An 18,666-nucleotide genomic window follows, 5' to 3' on the forward strand; every position below is an offset into this window, starting at 1 on the left:
ATGTACGAATTCTTTATTCGCTTTAAGATTCTACGATCCCTACTCAGTTTTATATAAAATTTCAAACGAGACGAGCATCGTTGAAGGTTTCAATAATTTCCTAATCATTTCTAAAATTAATTTCGCTTTCTAATAGTTATGAGCGAATATGTACATGCACGCTTACATGTACAGTTAAATCTTAATTCTATATGTAATGCCCTATAAAGTTTCAGTTAAGTTTCGAATTTTACTAATATAACTACGATATTCGTGTCTCATCACAGTACTAACGAAACTTTGAAACGTTTCATATAGTATAATACATTCGATACTTTCCATATACTATTACGTTATATATATTTAGTAAGTCTTGAAACACTTTCACGAGCGACTGTATAATCTTGATCATTCTCTTTCATCTGCCGCTTCTTTTCATGACCATTGATTCTATGTAACGACTCCTGAATCTCCGTTCGACGTCGTTTATTTCAATTACGGCAATAACCTACCGAGGAATCGTAGATCTTTAAGCCATAAATTGTCAGATGATTGCGCGAAACAACCGTAAAGGCGTGAGAAACAGGTCGGTATTTCGCCTGGAAAAATATCTTGCTCGCTCCTCTCCGTGTCTTTACGAGCCGCCGTTGGGAAAATTTCCTGGATATCACTGCCGGTTTAAGAGAAATCCCCGTCTAATAATCATCGAGCTTCGTGCTTCCCAATGGACGAGCGGTCGAAAATCCCCGCGATAAAGACGCGCGGCTAGAATCCCGGGTAACCCCGATTTAGTAAGCAGCAGACCAGGCCGCGGAGGGGTTGCATGTGCAGGATTTTGGCCGGACGCCAGCTACGGCACTGCGGATGTCGATGGTGACACGGGCTGGCTTTGGTGGGGCTTCGTTCTCTCGAACGAGCCAGCAGCTCGCGCGAAACTCATCGAGACGATGCTTTAACACGCGTTTTCCACTCGCATCCCTCCGCCCTAGCCAAAGATTATATTTTATTTGAGATGCGGCAAATCGAGCAGCAACCATCGAGCAGCCGCCAAATCGATCGCCAATTGCGGGAAGATCGTCGCGTCGCCCGGAAACTGGACTCTGATGTTCGCTGCGAAATCTCGCGAATTGTTGCGCTCTACATGCAGAACCACCCATTTCTGGGCGTGGCTGTCGCACGTTTCAACAATTGTTTAAATCATTTTTGATAACCGCGTTAACGTTTGTTCGATCATCTATTACTTGCCACTGTGGCGTGGCAACATATACTCGTTAAACGTGCAACGAACCAGATCACGATATTTAGCTTTCATCGTATTCGATGAATTACGAAACGTCCCTAAAGTTTATCCAGGCTGATAACGTTATCGGTAATTTTGATCTTTCTGTGAAAGCAATGTTTCCTTTTTTATAGACGCGAGATAATTACCCAGCGACCTAAATTCTCGCCGCGTATATAGAGCGCAGCGGTTTGCCTACCTTTACACCACTTTTTTCAATTTCGTGTCCACAAAATTACCGCTAGAATCGACTGTGTAACCGAACTTTCCTGCATATCCGACGTCATTGTTCGCGCTGTGACTGCGTGTCTCAGCCTAAAAACTACCTGCCGCGGGAAATATACGGCGTCCAGGGACCGTCGTACTTTTTTATCGCATTTTCATGGCTCTCTCTCTGGAATCGGTGCTCTCTGAGCGAGACTTGGAGCTATGCTTTGCTCTTAATTCGATCGACGGCCAGCAAGAAACGCATCCAACCGAGTCTACACGATCGTTAATTGCCGTTACGTTGCCTCGCACGGTTTTCGTGCGCCAAAATCCTCGTGTTTATCACGCATTCTGCAAACCGAGGGGGCTCGTGGATTCTAGCTTCGTTACACGGCTCGTTGAGGGGCCACCGTGTTTCCCCATTCTCTGACCCACTGAACTTTTCACCCTCCTTGCAGAGACATTTCACGGCACCCCCGGAATTGGGGGACCTGGACACGCTTCGTAGCTTCCTAAAGGATTCTCTGTTTGCTGCATCTATTCAATTCCCGTTGCGCGAGGCTAATGCGAATTGGCTAATGTGAGTTTGCTTCTTGGTAATCCTTACACCGCGGATATCTGTGAAAACTGGTATCTTTTCAGAGGCGAATCAAGCAATGGAATAGAATAGAATCTAAGTAGAAACTCATTTTATTTATTAAATGTTACAGTAGGTGGTAATCTTTGGATTACTTTATACACATTTCCGCGCTATGCTGATTTGCTATGTTTTTCCATTTTTCAATTTCTCGTAATCGCGTAAAAGTCCACGGTCTAACAATCTTATAGAAACGTACAGTATTCGTGTATAGTTAAGCGAAGAAAGAAAGAAAGAAGGCTTGGATGAAAAAATCCAAAAGACACAGATCCCGGATTTCGATCGAACGATATGCTTTGTACACTTGATTTCGCTTCTACTATAAAAACATCGCAGAAATGCGCTTCTAGAAAAGAAGTTATTATAGTCACTCGTGAATACCTTTCGACATTTATCCACCACGGAAAATATTGCTCGTTAAAACAGTTTTAACGCTTCTTATTAACGTTTTAACGCAACACGTACATTTAGCTACAGCTATCTTTCATATTTTACTCCACTTTTCCAATGAAATGTAACATGAAAACTATCCAAAAAAATATAAAAATAAAAAAAGAAATAAAGATATATAAAAAAGTGAGAGATTCGTTCAAAAGTTCAACCAGTGGAATTAACGAATACAATGAAACAGTCGGCTACCGGTTACGAGAGACGATTTTCGGAGCGAATACTGGATAAAACACTGGAGCTTTTATCTGTGGAAGGATTAAGTAGCCGAGTGGTTCGCGATTCGTCTTGAAACACGATCTTCCGGCTAGCAGAATTATGTTAATTGCGATTATGCAAAATATTTGCTCGAGTTGGCGAGAGTAATCGATGCGCTCTTCCTGGAGGCGTTTATGGTCATACAATTATAGTTACGTCAGCAGTATCGTTTCATTGGCCTAGAAACAATGCAAACACTAGATTTGAACAGAATTTCATATTCCAAATCAAATCGCGTTTGCGGTGGATATACTTTATTAAATTGTACGCGATGCTAATATTTACTTTTGGCTTGGCGCAGGCGTTTCCTGTATTAAATCGAATTGCCATGTGGGTATTCTGACTAAGGATATGTCTGTGTGTCTATGTGTGTGTGTGTGTGTGATTGCGAGCAAGGTTCCAGGAGCGTGCTAACATGCCGCGTGAAGTCTCGTACACGCGTTATCTTGCTGTAATTGCACTCTCCCTCTCTCGATTACCTTCTCCATTTAGAGTATGTTGGTCCTATTTCTCTATTTATCAGATACGTCACGGCTGGTTAGATCGAGCCAGGAATATTGCGAAAATCACAGTCGAAGAAATAATATGATACGCAAGAAATATAGATGAAAGAAGTGGCACACATTGTAACATTGCAGACCGAAGCCTTCTAATCGGTTAAAGAGGTATACATAAATCCCATAGAAAGAAGATGAAAGTTTAAAAATCGTGAAAGGGGTGGAGGTAATTCGCGGTGTATCCTAGTTATGTAAAAGAATTAACGAAGTTATAAACAAGCGGAGTTTGATGTTTTGTAATTATTCAGTATCAGATGAATAACAGAGAAATTATTGTCTGCAGGGATTAAAAATAATGGTGATAGAGCGATGGTATCGTTCTAATAAAACATCGCACCGGATGAAATTTCAGCTGCGATAGCTTTCAAGGGTTAAACATCCTGAATCCATTACAAGAGTTAATATATTAGAAAACAGGGAAATTGCGAGTTTCAGACCCACGCCACGTTCTGAACCTTCATATTTTCTAATATAACGATCCCATAGATTTTCTGGAGTTCTCAGGGATTTACATCGGTCATTAAATTCGCAAAATTTCGTCGCGTGATGCCTGGATGCAAGCTTGATATTACACAGGATTTTTACGGATGCGGCTCATGAATATGCACGGGCGGCGCATTGAAAGAGGGGAAAAAAAGGAAACAGCCGGTTCTTTTGCATATGCATTGGAAACACTGGGCCACCAGTTGGCTCCAGCGATATCACAATTTTTATCCTATAGTTTGCCAGCTTGACACCGCTTTTCTCGCTCATTTTCGATTTCGAAAATTTTCCTACCCAGCAGATTTGTCGAGAAAGGTTTCTATATGATAGGATTAGAATCAACTTTGAAAATGGACATCGATGACCTGACGTGTAACGCATAAATCTGCATATTTTGTCTGCATAAATTGTAACATACTTGGGAAACTTACGAAGAAGAAATCGTACTGTTCTATCGTCGTAATTTTCTCAAGTTTAATAGATTTTCTTGAAACATCAAAAGTCTCTCTACTCGTCGAAACAAAAGTGAGATTCGATCGAAGAAATTCGAGAAGCAGCGTGGCAACGAATTGTTTTTAGCCTTTAGACAATTTTAGATTGATACGTATAAAAGTAAAATTCTAATTTGAACCAATTATCACGTTCTGTATAGAGTGGGTAAATGTGCTGTAATGCTTACGCACGAGAATATATGTAGCGTCTAGCAGTGCACAAACATAGCCGCAGTTCCCCTTAACAAACGATACGCCGTGATTGCATCGTCCAAAGGTACGCAGACCAAGAATACTTACGTGTAGCGCAGTTGCGCCGCAATCTCGCTAATTACTCAAATGTAAGCGCACGACAAGATACGCTTAATTCCACGAGGTAGTTAGATACGGGCCAATGCGCGTTCTCCGTGTAATTAGAATTTCAAAACGACGCGCGACAACCAGATTCGAAAACGAATAGTTCCATTGTCCGATGAATTACGAACGAAACGTAAAACTTCATTCGGAAATGTTCGTTCCACCGTGTACACTTCCGTTAATTAAAGTATCCAGACATGTTGGACGATATTTAGCAACAGTGTTTGAATTTGAAAAGGAGCGTGGAAATTAGTGATGAATTAACAATGGGAAATGGCTCTTTTGCTACCTTTTTATGCAATTGAAAATTTTTAAAAGACGTAACAATTATTTACTCTACCATTTACTACATATACTACTATGTATATTTACTATTTCATTATTTGCGTTAACGTCGCGAACTTTCCTATAGATCTTAGTGAATTTTCTTAATGAAACTTGTAATTTATAAATGAAAGATTTGCAGACAAAGAGCTTGTCGATTGACAAAACAATCCTTATAAAAGGATTATAAAAGATTATTATCGCACATTTTCTTATAAAAATCATCGTGAATATCTTACAATGTGAAGATCACAGAAAGAAGTACATGGTAATTATCTTTTTCATAGCAAATAATTAAAACTGTAGTCTTGCAAAAACTGAAAAATATGATTTATCGTGTTCTTCCACTGTGTAGTCTTCATGCTCTATTCTACGCAGCTATAACGACTATGGCGAATAAAGTCATTGCAGTTCGATTTCTATACACACGTATCCAACTTCGGGAATTAATATCTAATAATTGATTAATTAATAATTCGAATAAATTTCGTAGAAAGATAAGTAAGCGTGTAGGTTTTCTTTCTGAAGCGTAACGTACATGTGTGTTCCCCCTTTCCATAGTTTTCTTCGGGGAAGATTCACCGTGGCAGGTCCCCTCTTCTCGTTCAGCCGACCTACTCCTGGTTGCTGGTTCTGTCAGCATAGCTGTCCCGCATCAGCTCTATTCGGAATCCGGTGAAAAATGGTCGAGTGGATCCCATCGAGTAAAAAGCGGAGGAAACATGGTAACGATGTACCAGGAGAATGATCCACGAGCCATCAGCGGGGAAAGCGTCCCACTCACGAATTAATATGCCTTTCGAACGCTATTCCATCTTGGCAGCGAGACGGTTTCACGAGTTTGATCGATCGTCGCGATTCTCGTGAAAAACTGTCTAGTCCAAGGCTGGAATAATGATTTCGTGGGAGTAGAAGAGGGGAGAGCCTTGTGAAACGCGAGAATTTCCATAACAAGGGCTGATTTGCATGTTTCGTCGCGCTACAAAGTGAACCGCCGTAATCGAGCCGCTTCGCGATTGGCTTTCGACCTTTTTCGAAACGCAGACAAACTGGCTGACCTGTTACCTCGTTCTATCACTTTTACTCGTAGAATCTGTGCAAAATCTGTGCGATGGAAATTTGACGAAGGCAAAGGTGCGTTCGAGTCGGCCAATGGAAATTCCATAGAAACATGTTCCTTATCTATTCGACCTATTTTTTCGAAGAACGTGTACCACCATTTCTCTATCACCAGGATGCGTCTAGAATTACAAGCCACTTGCGTCTATATAACACTGTGCCTGTTACTCGAGCACGACAGCGTTGATTAAGCGCGAGGGATGATTGCGATGTTTGGTCTAGCTGCCAGCATAGACGACAGTAACTGGATACAAGCTTTCGATCCGATTAGATCGTGAACCAACGGCCTGTTCGTCTAAGTCTAGTTATAACAAAAGTCTTATTTTCACGCATGATAACGTTACGTATAAAAATAGGATTTAATTGTATGGTTAAGATACAGTGGCTACAAAAGTATTTATACACCATTGTAGTTGTTGCAGCATCTATATATTAATTAATTAGCTTCAATTAATTAAGTTAGATTAAATTTTATGTCATTCGATAGTGCTTTCATATGACTACAAAATATTGATACTGTGAAAATGAAATATAGGGTTGGCTAAAAAGCGCTTCACTGGAAAATAAGGCCAAGTGCAAATACTTTTTACAGCCACTGTATACTCGTACATATACTCCCCTTCATAAGTATTAAGCATTAAACACTTCCTTGTTTCATATAAATGAAGTATGTTAGTTGAACTCCATCAACAAAATTAAAAAATTGCACGTAGATTGGAATAATACAAATACTTCTATCTTCTACTGTTTTATCTATTAGCTTGTTCGAAAAGTTTCTTTCGTTTCATAAGGTGATAATAGATGAACAACAATTTCTGTTTTATATTATTTTATTAAATTCGGTGTGATCCATTTCGTTCTATTTCTATTATTATGTTCGTGCATAATTCGATAAACTAATATAAAACAAAAAACATTGTGCTTCTATTATTTCTTTATAAAACGAAATTTCGGACAACCTAATACTACAGGAAACGAGCCACATGATGAGTAGACGGTAGATTTTTAGTAGATACGTACGTATGGCATATTTAAAGACGCAAAAAAGCAGAAAGTGCGCGTGACACGCAAAACATTCCAAACGAAGTGCTTGCAGTAATATTTACTGGCTGAAACAAATCTCTATGTAAATTCCATTATCTTCGGTTGTGTTACGAAAAATAGGAAATTGTATAAAATTGCGCAGTCTAATGACGACATGAAGCCGAGATTAACTCGCGTACAAACGACCACGTTTCCATTTGTCCATCTCCAAGCTTCCTCCCGTATGTTCGTCTATCGTTCGACGAGACTCGAAGATGCTGCACGCTTTCGACGCCAATCTTTCGCGTCACTTGCGACGGAAGAGGAGAAGAGAAAAAGCGCGCGTCTTTCGAGCAACTATCCGAAGAGTGCGTCCGTTGCGGGGCGCGTCGCTTATCTTCTCGATGCCAGACTCGCAAGCACAATAACGAATCCTTCACACTCGAACCGATACAATCCGCTGGTGGAGCGTTTAACGTGGACGGATCGTCGCGACGCTCTCGACGTCGCTACATTTACTAGCGTGGAAGGCCGCTTAACGTATTACCCCGTAGCTAGGGTAAATATGTCTCCGGCATGGCGTATCTGGCGGCGTGTTCGCGCGTGCGACATTTCGTTACGGTCGCGTTAAGGCGGTTTCGTTCATTCCTGCGGAAACGCGATAGGCCATAGACCTAACCGCACGGAGAGCATTCGCACGCATCACTGGCTGCTCAACGAAAATTCCATATCTTCCCTCTCGTCCGTCAGAATCAGACTGGCCGTGAAATATTATCTGCTTGGAACTCGCTAGACTCCTTTTTTGTCATCCACTTTGCTTCTTACGAGTTGCGGCTTGTTAAAGCCTGGGCCTGTAGCTCGGAAAGCAAACGGAACGAGCATAATACGATGAAGTACCAGAAGGAACCGAAGTTTGTCCGGCGAAAGGTTCGATTTACCATCTTCTGCATCTTAAGCTTTAGTCTTCAAAATAGCCGGTTGTTGACTCAGCTGCGTTCTTTCCGTCATTTTCGAACGTATTTCTCTAATGTTAAGAAGTTGCCAAGTTGATGGAAAATGTGGGGAAATTGTTCATATATGCAATTTTGATTTTATTATGATAGACGTTTTCTTAAGTACACGATGAATTTATCTTATGTTAAAGATTCGCTTAAAATCCGAGGAACGCGGTGGGGTTAATTCGTCCATGTGCCTGACTCCGCGTCTTTGACGCTGCTGGAAGCAATGAGGAATTCTTCAGAATTCGTCGGACTGGATTTTGTTTAAAGTCTGTTTAAAGTTGTTTTTGTCTCATCTTGTCTATGCCAGTAAAACTTCCCTCGCAGAATGTATTCGTACTATGGAACGAGAAAAGGTTAGGTAGACGAGGATGAGGGAGCGCCGTGACGTTGTGTTTGATGAAAAATTGTTGCTTCGGTGCTGTGTGAGTTAGAGTTATTGTACTCCATCGAGAAATCGTCAAAGGTACTCGTAAGTGGAACAAGAAGAGAAACCAATCAACTAGAATAATAACACATACATAGTAAACTGATTTAGAATAGCGTCAAGATCCAATTATTTTCTCCCTTTCCTATCGTCGAGGATGATTAAACTCGAAGAGGTCGATAAAACGAGAAAAGTAAATAGCAAAGTCGATTAAGAAGCACTCGGTAGAAATTGGCAGGATTAGCTGCAGTTGCGTACGTGTTTCGTGGGTTGCGGTTGGTCGACTCGGGGAATCGAAAGTCGCCAAGTGCTCTTAAGCTCGATCGAACCGGGACAACGTGGCGAGAACAACGTGGATCGCGAGTCTCTCTGCTCTAAGTAGAGTGAATCGTTGCCACATCAGCCCTGACGTTTCCGCCCGTTACTTCAACCATCTCGTTTTCCTTGAAATCACGGCTCGTTTCTACCTCCGGCTGGATAATCGTGGCGTCCAGGCGTCCCTGCTCTGTGTGAAGTTGTCTCTTTAGACTATAATTCTGTGAATGCGAGGCGTCGATCGATGAGAAGAAATTGGAGTCGAACAGGGGGGAACTTCTTTTTCCAAGATCTCTCGAACAGAGGAGAGAAATTGAATCGCGGAACGAATTCTACGATAGACTGAGGAACGTGTAACGACGGAGAGGCCAGGTGCTCCCTTTTTTCCATTCGTGTCTTAGTCGATCGATGGAAACGAACCAACACTCGAGGAATTCTTCGATGGAGATTGTTTTTGTCCATGAGACCAGATGGACTGACGAACGCATTGTATCTGGGGTTCGAAGCATCGGCTTTGATGTCGTTGGCTTTAGGCTCTGATGGAAATTGCAAGACCTGATCTTGAGACGTCGGGGACGGATTATTTGGTGACTGGATCTGAGAACTGAAAATACGTGGTCGTACCGGGTCTAGAGACCCGCGTAGAGAAATTGCGCGATCGCTAATTGTTTGAGAACATTAAGGACATTAGAAAGATGAATTATACAAAGCGCAGTGATCTATTTGTTTCGCTGCGATGGCTAACAAACTGGCATATTAACGTAATGAGTGTGACATTTTGTACCGCCAACGGAAACAAATTAGAGTAGATATACAGAGTGATCGTTAAACAAGATTAACAAGAGTTATATACATTGAAACAAGCGAAGAGTAGATTAATCGCTGTCGAAATATACCGCGTTGTGTCGAAACAAAGGCGAATAGAAATAAAAAATCGGGGATTGCGGCTATTCCCTTCCGCTCGTCCCGTTTTCAATGCAAACTGCTACGAGCTCGCGGGCCAGCTCGCCGCAAAGCGGATAAACTCTCGTAATCCTTTAACTTACACGTGGCCGTATGCGCGAGAACGGTGGTGATTTCTCGTTTAAGAGTCGAAAACGAACGCGCTGGCCGTTTTCTTAGTAGAGAAATCCGTGTTGAATAGTTGAGCGAGGAATGGAAGCTGACCGTCAGGTCCAAGTAAATGGATCTCCCACTGGGGCGGATAAGCAACTCCGTGTCCGCATTCCCATTGTTAGCTGCGGCCCACGAGCTTGGAAATTCAGTGGCAGCTATTCAACGGCTAGGAAATTCAATGGTAACCGGAAACGTAGTTAGATCCACGCAACCAACCGGCCCGTTCGTTCGAATTCCGCCGTGGAAGAGCGCGATCTTTCTCAGGAAATTCCCAGCTAGCGTGATATCAACGATCGACCTGCTTCTACCCGCGCCTCTCAATTGGATTTCGACGGCAGCTCCCTGATACGAGATCACACGTGACATCATTTGCCAAATCCACTGGCTTTCGCAACCATGGAGAATCTTCTCAGATACCTTCCTAGAGAACGGATTTTAATTTAATAACGCGAAGAAGCGCGAGAAAGGAAACTCGAGCCGCCGCTTCTGCAGTCGAACTAACTCTTTACTCTGCCTATACGAGATTTGGCCGCGCCGCGTCGCAGATCCTTTGAGCGGATCAACTGGAAATGAAACGAGAAACAATTATCAACAGAGACACATAAAGCAACAATCGCGCCACTTTACCCGAACGATAGAAACGGAGAACAGGCTGTATTCTCGATTGTCACCTCGACTACAAAGCAATCGGCGGCTCTAGTTGTCGGCCGCGAGACAATGGCAGCTGATGGGCGACAATACGCGAGAAATTATGCACAATGAACGAGCACGAAGGCGCGACTCGCTCAATCACGGACAAAACGTCTCCGGTTTTCGTTCGATGCCGCGACATCAGCTACCAATTACAACCAACCTCCTCTGTCTTCTCATGAAACGTTGTTGCTCGATCCACGCTGAATCGGCGAAAGTTGCAGCCGACGCAGCCGAGGCTGACTATTCGCGTCTCGTTCTACTTGCCTTCCTATTCCGTTCTCCCTATCTACTGTCTTATCACCAGATCTGTTCTTCGTTGTGTATTAATTATTGCCTTTACAGTGGATCCTATTTACCGGAATTATTTAGAGTGCTCTGTGTTAGAGAATAATTTTCATGTAGTACTTTAAGGTGTATTTTTACCAATTTTCTGATTTTAAGTCATTTTTTTGACCGAGGGATCGTATTTTAACACGTTGTCGTCACGTCGCACATATCTATGCGACGGGTATACTTCCGTGGGGGTCCCGTCACCAAAGGATGGTGACGCTCTTCTTGATCGAGTTAATTAAATATACGATATTATATATAGGATATACAACATAAAAATATTAAAAACACATTATACCATACTTTTTATTAATTTATATTCTGGATAATATATTACATTATCCTATATCGTATGGTATTCGTTAAAACATTTCAAACACATTTGGGGTGATTTTGGGCACTTCGAAAAATAGTTATAGACTCCGTCATCACTACTCTCCTCACTTTCAAATATATTTTCACGCTATTTACTGAACATTTTGAGGAGGAAAAAATCACTGATGTACGTCTCACAAGTATGCTTCTCGACTAAATGAAAGATCTGAGATATCTGTCATGAGATCCCTCGGAATACTCTAGCTAGAAAGCTTATTGCTTTCTCCGTTTCAGAAATAAATAATCTTTTCTTTACAATGAATCGAAGGCGATAAACAATGAATCGAAGGCGATAAACGATGAATTCCTGCTTGTCGCTCTATTTACGTTCTACGTACCGGCGGTCGGATTTGGGCCCCGCAGGAAACTCAGCCGAATCACGCTGAGCGACGAACGTGTTAATGCAACATTATCGAAGATGGAGATAATTTGTATACGAAAATGTAAGTCTCAAAAATAATTTTGAAGTTGACGAGATTTTATAAAAATCAAAGCTACAACTGTAAACACGGGTAACTGTGAAAAATACCTTAATAGTCTTAATAATTTGGTATCCTAACAGGCATACTTTTAAAATACAATCTGGAAAATTCACTAGGGAAAAATGTTGTCTTGAAACGAAATATCTCATGAAATTTTACATCCGATTTTCTTCAAATTTCAAAGAATAGATTTTTTAATAATAATTTTCTATTTCAGATTTCTCAATTACAATTGACCGAAGTTCAGAAACCGAGGATAACACACCTAGCTACACTGTTTCACCATCGAAGTAAGTTTCTAATTGAATTTCAAGTTGTCGCAGTACACGCTCAATACGAGCTTTAAATGTCTCGCCCGGAATTCAGCGAATTATTATTTGCGTTGGCTGTTTCTCGCCAGGTGTCAAACACTATCCCGAGTCCGTTTAGTACGATTTAATAACGAAATAATAATTTCTACCGTTTCACTCGTAATAGCGCATACAAAATTTTATTGCTTTCACCAATTTTCATATCGCCTTGCTAGTTTACGTACGTAATCTCGGCCAATAACAATTTCCCTGGATCTTCCCTCACACGATATACGCTAACTCGCGAAAATACATATTTGAACATTTATCATAGAAAACTCTTACATTCGTATTGCACGTATTACATCAAACGTTTTAAAATCGCATTGGCGACGTAACGAGACGAGTTATTGTCACGATTAAATCGATCAAATTGGAAACAAATCCGAAAATGTATACTTAGAGCAATTAAAGAAAAAGAAGATAAACCTGAGAATCCAGGAAATTAATCGTCGTTTGGGATCTTGGTCCACAAACAGTTTATAGTTTCAACATCATAATAATAATCTCACCAATTATATTAATAAGTTTGAACGCTATCTTTGTTTGTGTCTATCGTATTTTTAATTACACCTTTAGTTATTTATATATTCGTATCGTTAGATTATTCTACCCATTAGATATCCGTACACATATTTGCAGATTTATTTCAAACGTTAGCAATATAATTAGAGTAGTCGGGCATCAAACGAAATTTCAAAACGTTTCAGACAAGACATAATAATACCTACGTAAGAGTTGTTTACAAGTGTTGGAGTACTTCGGCGAGCTTGTGTATACGCGTCATTTAACTTATTGCCCATGGTAAATTCAATTCGCGAGACATACTGCTCGCCAGAGCTAAATGCTGCAGCGAAATCTCCGGTCTGTTCATCAGCGATCCAAGGAGTTGGAATAAACTTGGGACAGGGCTGGCTCGTGAGAGTCGCTCTCTCCTCCTCTCTCGGAGAAAAGAGCTAGTAGGAGCGAGTAAATCGGGGCTGACAGGCCCGTGAAAACATAGAGGCACTGCCGCGTAGTATCGTACATCAGGAAACCAGGCTGGTCGAGTTAATTGTATAAATTTACAATGAATTAGCGGCTCGCAGTTTGGAGCACCGGGAACACGGATTTACCAACTTTCCTAACGATATCTTATGGGCCGACGTTTTCCGTCAAATCCGTGACATGCCTCGTTGAACAGTAACCGAACCCTGGCCTCATAATTAATAAAATTTGAACGAGTTTAGACTCGCAGAAACAATACAGTTCGCTTAATGCGCGAGCTGGAAAATTTCCCGAATCGTCTGGATGCGAAAACGCGGTCAACTTTGCCCAGATGCTGCTGCGATCAACAGAAGAGGTTCGGAAAAGTTGGAAGGTTGAAATTTTCTAGAGAGGAATCAGACGGAACGATGCAAATTCGATGGCAGAATGCTCGCAATTCTTTCACGCGAGAAACGGTTATCGCTTTTCCCGTTATTTTTCATGGCTGGAAACGGGGCTATTCCGTTTCAAATGAGACAAGAGCAACGTCGGCGTCGTGCAGTGTTTTAGAACGGTCGCCTAACGCGGGTAAATCATAGCTCTGATCAATTATTTATATTACGTAAGTTTTCCTTTCTGAATAATTACGGGTTCTTCGTCAACCTGTTATTTATTTATGTACATTTTTTTTAACTGGAATAATATGTACACAGGAATCTTGAGCGATAGAGGCGAATGTTTCTCCTCATAAAAAATAATATAGCGAGTTGTCTCATGCTCTATGGATTTTGTAATTTTCATTATGTTCTTGTAGTGTTTCAATCGCAAAATATAGGTATCTCCTTCTATAGAGTCTATGACTAAAAATCATCTTTTATGAATACAAGACGTGTTTTTCAAAGAAGAAACCCACCTCATTCAAATACTTTTCATAGGTAAACGATATTTCTCTGATTCTTAAGATTTAAAAGAATATCCTACTATCTAGAAACTCGAAGAAATTCAAAGAAAAAAATGAATAAAAAAAAAAGATACCAACTGATTAAGACTATGATCTTTTCCCCGATCAGGCAAGTGTTTCAAAATACACTGCGTCGTGCCGTCGAGATATCGTCTTTTTATACTAGCTGATTCCCCAGGCAATCTTCGTTTCCCGTTACACGTACTATCACCGATAGAATACATAAATTCATTATCCGGATCCGCGATCCCGCAACCGTTTCGAGCTATTCGCAATTTATACGCGTCGCGAAACCATCGATAGCGCATGATGCATGCACTTGGAGCGTAGCTTCGCACCACGGCTGTAAGATATAGCTGCGTTTATTCGAGAGCGGATCTCATAAATCTCTTTTGCTTATACACAATTCCCTCGCACAATACTCGCTTATCATTCAATTTAACTGGTTTCCAAACGCGAAACGGGAGACAGCCATTTGCGATACGTTTATTCGGAAACCTGTATATTTATAGAGACGTTTCAGGCGAATCTTTTATAATTGTCTGAACGTGTTTCGAAACAAGAAGGAGTAAAAGGACGATAGAACAGATGTACGCATACTCTTGGGTCACTTCTTCTATCATAATCATATCGTAAATTGATTTTAAGAGACTGATCGATGTGCAGTGAAATATCGGCATCTACAAGAATGAGGTAAGTTATGGCCACGAGTTTTCCGTGAAATTTATGAAAGAAACGTTCTAGAAAAGTTCGTTATCCTCGGTTATCTGTCTAGTCTTTAAGATACGGATCGGACGAGAAAGATTCTTTTCAATTTACAAAGTTTCCTGATATAAGATTAGAAGCATTAATTAGGTGGAAGAGTATCGTTAAAAATAGACAGTGGCTCGAGATGTATATAGAAGAGAAAATACGTATAAAAGTAACAAGATATTTATGGGAAGCACACGCTTCGCGAAGATCGCCACAGTGCTTGAACAGTCAATTGTTCGCTACATCGACAAAACACGATATGTAGTGAGACCATCTTCAACGCGAATTGCGTGTTTAATACCACTATTCCTGCCGTATAATAATTTTCCAACTAAGTGTATGCTTGCGATAAACATCTCGTAATTTTTACGTATATTTCCAATTCTACTATCGTAACTCTGAGAATCCTGTTTCGTTAAATTTGCCAAAATCTCTAGAATTTCATATAACGTACGTAACATATTCGTGAGAAAATTCTGTGCTAACGATAAACGTGGGAATAGTTTCGTGAGCCAGCGAAACATAAAAATGGACATCTGACCTGATGGATTTCGTTAATATACGCTTTTCGATGGAAACGCGATACTTTTTTCAAAGACTAGCGGAAAGTGGAAAGCATCTGTTAGGTATGTTGATGGGATAGCGCACGAGGAGCTTATCGATCGTTCGCCAAAAGTCGACGAATAAAGAAGCCGAGAACGGAAGACGAATGAGGTGCTATAACGCGAGTTAGGCGAAGCGATAAAGCCAAACTGCAGTTTGTCTCGCGCTCAGGATATCGGCAACCCACTAACCTTTTGGTCAACTTCGGTTCGTTTCGGCGTCGGAAAGTTTAGCCGACGAACCGGACCGCACCGATTACGGGTTCGCTGGTCAAGGAATTAAATCTTGGTTCATCGAACGACGCTGATTCGCCAAGTAATCTCCGCTCGTTCGTTCACGAGAAAAAAAAAAAAATACCAGCTGTCTGTTCCATACCGACCTTCACTTTGTCCTCTGCCTCTCGAACGTCTTCTGCAGACTATTGCCCAGCTGACAGCTGAGAAATTGCGAAGAATGGGAGAATAACGTCATTCAATCTACACATTTTCTTTCTGCGGGCGTTTAAAATATTATTTAATACAACTCTGTGTATCTTGATCTTTTCAATGTGTGGAATATGTTTCCTAGAAAATGTAGAATAAAATTTCTCGGTTTATGGTTTCGTTTCGAAGAGAATAAAAGTTTGAACGCGTGTACTCGTGAAATTTTCAAATTCCATTGTCTCAAAAGCTTTAAAGAAGAATCTTTTATTCAACATTTTCTGTCGATCGTCTTGTCTATCTGGGATTTCATACATTGGTATATACCTGATAGGTTTCCAATCTGAATTTTACCTTCGATATAAGGTCCGTTTACAAAAACCTTCAAAATATCCTCAAGACTAAAATGAAGACACGTAAATATCTTTTGTATTTCGATGACAACTAGGAATAATTTCAACAATTGAAAGGTCCAAAATTTGTATTATTTCCGATTAAAGATAGATAGTCCGAGAAAAGTACACAGCGAAATCGTCTTTAACCTGTGAATCGGTCAAGTCGGTGGTCGCGCGTGGCAAGTTGCAGGCGAACCTTCTCAAATTGCATCCGCGTGGATTAGCGAAGTTGCGGTAGGTTTAGGCAGAGAAGCGTGCAGTTAGGCGTCGCCGGTATTGGTTCCCTCGGAGGAGACGGGCATCGTGAAACTTCTCTCCCTTTAGACACCGGAACTTCTCTTCGACGTTCCGCGGAGCTACGACGTAGACGGGCCAAGTTCATCCGATTATTATTCGGGAAATTAATTCTCGCTTCTCGCCGGGAGGGTGTGTGCTTTATTCAAACGTGGCCGTCCTATGGATTAAGCCGAACTCATTACGTTTTGCCGCTTTGCCCGGAAGATTCGCCGCTCGAGTAACCCGAAATGACCCTGTTCTTGCGCTCTGAATGTCTCACGATTTTGCGATTTCCATCCCCGTGAACACGTGTTTCGACGCTTCAAGTTCAAAGTTTACTATATTTCTTCCACAGTTAAGAAACTCGACTGCGTGTTTTACGTCACGATCTCGACAGTGTAGTTCGACATATTTAAGCTGAAAAAATTGTTCTACCGTGAACTAGTTGCGAAGAAGAACGTGCTGTGAGGGAAAATACAAGTTGAAGGAGTTTTGTATAAAATCAATGGAATGATTAATCTTCCCTAATCGATGAATTAATACAAAATTAACGAATATTAATAAAACATCAACGAAAGGAATATTCGTACACTAGCAAAACTTCAATGAAACGAATATTGCATTTTAGAAAGCTTCCCTACAAATAACAGGAAGTGTGTGTAATTTATCATGTTCTTGGTAAGTAGTTTACATTTATTATCCATGTATTAGGTTGTCCGGAAAGTGTCTTGCTTTTATAGACAAGTCTTGTACAACAACGCGTCTTTATACAAACATGAAACCTAATCTGTCGAACGTTGTGATCTTTAGTTTGATAGAACAAAATGGATTATACGTAATTCGATAAAATAATATAAAACGGAAAATGTTTTTTTTATTTGGATGAATTTTACAATCAATTCTCATTGAGAATTATAAGTAAATTTTTTTGGCGTGGTACAATGTCGTGTTTAATAAATGTTTATCGTGTGCTTGATTCTAGTTGAATCTAGTGCTTAAATCTAAAGGATAATGTCTTTTTAGACGGAAAATGTTGTGCATCTATTATTTCCTTATAATACGAAAGAAACATTTCGAACGACCTAATATATGTACAGGCTTTAAGTCGCTCGTGTTCCATGCCTTTTCGAGAATAGCACGAAGAATAGACACGCGCAGAATTTGACACGTTAGACCAATTCTTCATGATTGAACGACGACTCGTAACAACGAGAAAGAAGCGTAATAAAATCGATATCGAGCTAGAAGTTTGAACACGATGTCGAGCAAGGATAGGGGGACAGAAACGTTGTCGATCGCGGTACGGGACGCGCTCTTTAAACCAGATTAAGGTCTAGGTCGTGAGATCGTGCGCACACGATCCAATAACGGTACAAGCTCGCTAATGCGTAATCCGAATTAATAACAGGCTGGCATGTTTAAGCACGATCGGGGAACATCTCTTGAGTCGTCGGCTTGATAAACGCGTTTATCGTTCTCGTGGCTCGTGTATGTAGATTATTGTACACGGATCGTCGAATTGCTATAAATTTCATCGCACGGTAAACACGTCATACGCTTAATTGCTATCGTTGCGACGCGTTATTTCATCATCGTTCGCGCCGTCCAGTGCTACTTTATAGCTACGAATTTTCGGAAGCTCGTTTCATCCAGTAAACACGATACTATCGCGACTAATAATTCTCTATATCGTGGGAAGAACGAACGGCTGAAACGGGCGTGAAGAGTATGGTGCCTGGTAATGGAAGATGAGACTGGGCGAATATTCGAAAATAATGTCGCCAACGGAACGGTCAAAGAATTGTATTCTATCCACTCACGCGTCAATGCCGATGGATTATCCGCTATTGACCTAGATAGCGTTTTACGATGTTGTAAATAATCGTACGCTCGCGTTTATCGTAAAAGTTTTACTGTGTCGTTGTAGCGACGCGACATTCCCTTTAACACGTACATCGGTTCGAAGGTGTTTCAACGTTTATAAAAACTTGCCATGAATATTCATTTTATGATTGCATTAGCATTCTAATAAGTCACGAGTGTCAT

At 40.9% G+C, this 18,666-nt stretch overlaps 1 protein-coding gene and 1 long non-coding RNA gene across 3 annotated transcripts in view; one reads left to right on the forward strand and one right to left on the reverse strand.

The window, feature by feature from the left end:
• The window catches only part of Cpx (synaptic transmission protein complexin), a 329,323-nt gene that overhangs the window by 79,963 nt on the left and 230,694 nt on the right, over positions 1-18,666 (reverse strand). The window lies entirely within an intron of this gene.
• The window catches only part of LOC139990822 (uncharacterized), a 209,930-nt gene that overhangs the window by 21,790 nt on the left and 169,474 nt on the right, over positions 1-18,666 (forward strand). The window contains exon 2 of the long non-coding RNA XR_011800665.1: positions 12,115-12,187. This is a non-coding gene — a long non-coding RNA (uncharacterized lncRNA). The remainder of the gene's footprint in view (positions 1-12,114; positions 12,188-18,666) is intronic.

This window comes from Bombus fervidus, chromosome 9, assembly GCF_041682495.2.
Source record: "Bombus fervidus isolate BK054 chromosome 9, iyBomFerv1, whole genome shotgun sequence".
In the NCBI taxonomy this organism is placed as follows: Eukaryota; Metazoa; Arthropoda; class Insecta; order Hymenoptera; family Apidae; genus Bombus; species Bombus fervidus.